At 45.3% G+C, this 2,637-nt stretch overlaps 1 long non-coding RNA gene across 1 annotated transcript; it reads right to left on the bottom strand.

The window, feature by feature from the left end:
- On the bottom strand, nt 797-2,637 carry LOC110394794. The gene is made up of 2 exons (XR_002435898.1): nt 2,539-2,637; nt 797-960 (listed from the first exon to the last, which is right to left on the bottom strand). It is a non-coding gene; the product is annotated as an uncharacterized LOC110394794 (long non-coding RNA).

Raw genomic sequence — 2,637 nt, forward strand, 5'->3', positions numbered from 1 at the left:
CAGGGAGCTCACTTTTTTGTTTTCTTCATCTGTTTTCCTGTGGCTGGTACCAACTGCAGGGCAACTATGCTAAGAGCTCTGCCTTGTTTTCTACCTGCATCTCCCTCCCAATGACCCTCCAGCCATCTGCTGCCTCTTCCTTCTTCAGTGTGACACTATAACATGACAGAAAGTACACCAATAATAGCAGGGTGGTAAAGTCCCAGGCTGCAGCAAATGAGAACAAGCCCAAATGCAGCAGCTGTAGACACATAAATGAAGGAAGAAAATATACTTACCTACCTCACATACACAGAAATCTGTAGTGAGACATCCATACCTCCACTTCCAACCCTTAAATGAGGTCTGGGAAGGGGCGGATCCTGGCTCCACCCCTTCCAGTTACTCAGTGCATTGCATGCACCTGATCTCCCCTGGGTTGGCCCTGCCTTCCCACCAGGTGCTCAGTCACTGGTTGAGGCTGTGACTTAGCATTTCTGCTACATTCAGCTTGCAGGTCATTTGGGCTGTGATTCACTTGTGCTGGTACAGCACCTGACACAGAGCGTTCAGGATGTGCTATGGTAGCCTGCGAAGCCTACAGCACTGCAAAGAATTGATGGTAATGTATGAAGGAAGTAGCAATGTGTACAGTTGTGTTGTAACGTCTGAAACTACCATCTGGGACTTCTGAAGGTTTAAAATGTATAAGTTCTTCATGAAGGCATATTTTACGAAGAACAAATTGTTTAGGGGCATAAGTTACAAATTTATGGAAACTTAGAGAAGGGAGCGTTGAACAGCTACTGCTAATGCCTGCTTTTACAACATTTTTATTCTCTTACTAGAGAAATCCTAGCATCATGGCAGAATGGGTGGCATCACCAGGCAGTTTTGTATGGTGTTTCTGGCCATGCTTCGCATGTTGCTCTCTCTTCAGCAGTACCAGAGTTTGCTGATATGGAACGTGGATATCCTTGTCTGCAAAGAGATTTCACAGTCAAATTACACCAGAAACCAGCACTGTATACATAAATGGGAATGTGAGCTTTGGAGTTTTTACTGAAGTTTATGGAAGTTCTTCATTAATAATTTTGTAAGGAATGGAGCGCAAAGCATTTCTCTCAGTGGCATACATCTCCCTCTAGTCGGAGATGTGCCAGATTGCTGCTTATCTGCGATCTTCCCAGCAATCTATGAAATTTGAAGCCTGGAGTGATGCATATTTAGATCTTGGAATCAGAAATTTCAGTTTAATGCCACTTTCTCATCAAGTGTAGAGTATGGTGTACATCTCCAGATGGCCTATACAAATGCTCTGCTGTACTTCACTCACTTTTTGAATGTCAAGCATCTCTGGGATTCAGCACATCACCAATTAGCATCTTATATCCATTTGACAGAAATGATTCTTCATTATTTCATACATTTCTTCCTTAATAATATTTGCACACTGAATTACTCTTCTGATATGGGAACCGGAGATAACTTTAAGATCGGGGACTGCTTTTAGAACAGTTTTCTTCTGTGCCATCCTGGGTTGCTCAATTTTTTAAGCTGGCAGCTGCCTCTGAATTGGCTCTGTCAGGACTGTCACTTTTGTCTCACACAGCAGTGAGCAAACACTCAACTCTTGTATTCATAGCTTATTTATTACAGTGTTAGAGGTGTATGTCCCCCAGTAGCACTAACACCCAGTTCCTCTCACCCAGGAAGCAAAGGAAGCATGGAGTACAAGAAACTGTATCTTCATCTGAATCTGCCCCCAAATCCTCTGTGGTATTTAATCCTCTGAAATCCACTCTTACCCACAGTCCCCAAAACATTTGCAGCTGCCATTCCCACCTGGGCTGCTCCGAAATACGCCTTCCTATGTGGTTGAAGGGCTGATGCGCCATGCCTTATACCAACCAGTCTGCCTTGATGACAGTACGTGTGTCTGCCCTACGCACCCTTTAAGATGCACACCTCTTCATGTTGCCTGATAGAAAAATCATACAGACACAACTAAGCATATCTGAGTCCTCATAATGTGAGACTAGAGCCTGTAAGTTACACGTTTCCAAACCACAAAGGTGCGCGACAGAAAGCTGCTTTTGTTTGGAAACCCAAGGTGCTTGCTCCATCACCAGCCTCCAGTAACAACTGCATTAAGGATAAGGTTTGTGATAGATCTGGCCGTGTCTGTTGATGGTAACTTTTCAAAATGTAACTGTAGCCTGCTGTGTGTTGTAGGTGATATCTCCCCACAGCCCTTCCCTCTACCTGGAGGAGCTGCTCCCACTCCAACGTGCCCCATGTTGGGAAAACCAGAGGGTATGATCCCATTCAAAAGAGAACTACATCCCCCAGTATTTTACATCTGAATTCCTCTCTCATTCCCTACCAGCAAAGCTGAGGTAACTCGGTGTAGGTGGCATTGCACTCCCCCAGCACTTCCTTAGCTTGTGGGTGGGTGTGTGCAGCTGGTGGCATATCTGTAAACCAGCAGAGGCCCCACCATGCTCTGCTGAGATGCAGGTGGATCACTCCTCCCAGCTGTACCAAAAGCAAACATACCCATTCACTGTATGAGAGACATGGAGCAAAACCTGCAGGAGGGGGGTGCAAAGCAGAGGGCACTGGTTTGGACTTCAGGGTGACAAGAAACCTGGTGAT

The sequence above is a fragment of the Numida meleagris genome, chromosome 2, assembly GCF_002078875.1.
Source record: "Numida meleagris isolate 19003 breed g44 Domestic line chromosome 2, NumMel1.0, whole genome shotgun sequence".
NCBI lineage: Eukaryota > Metazoa > Chordata > Aves > Galliformes > Numididae > Numida > Numida meleagris.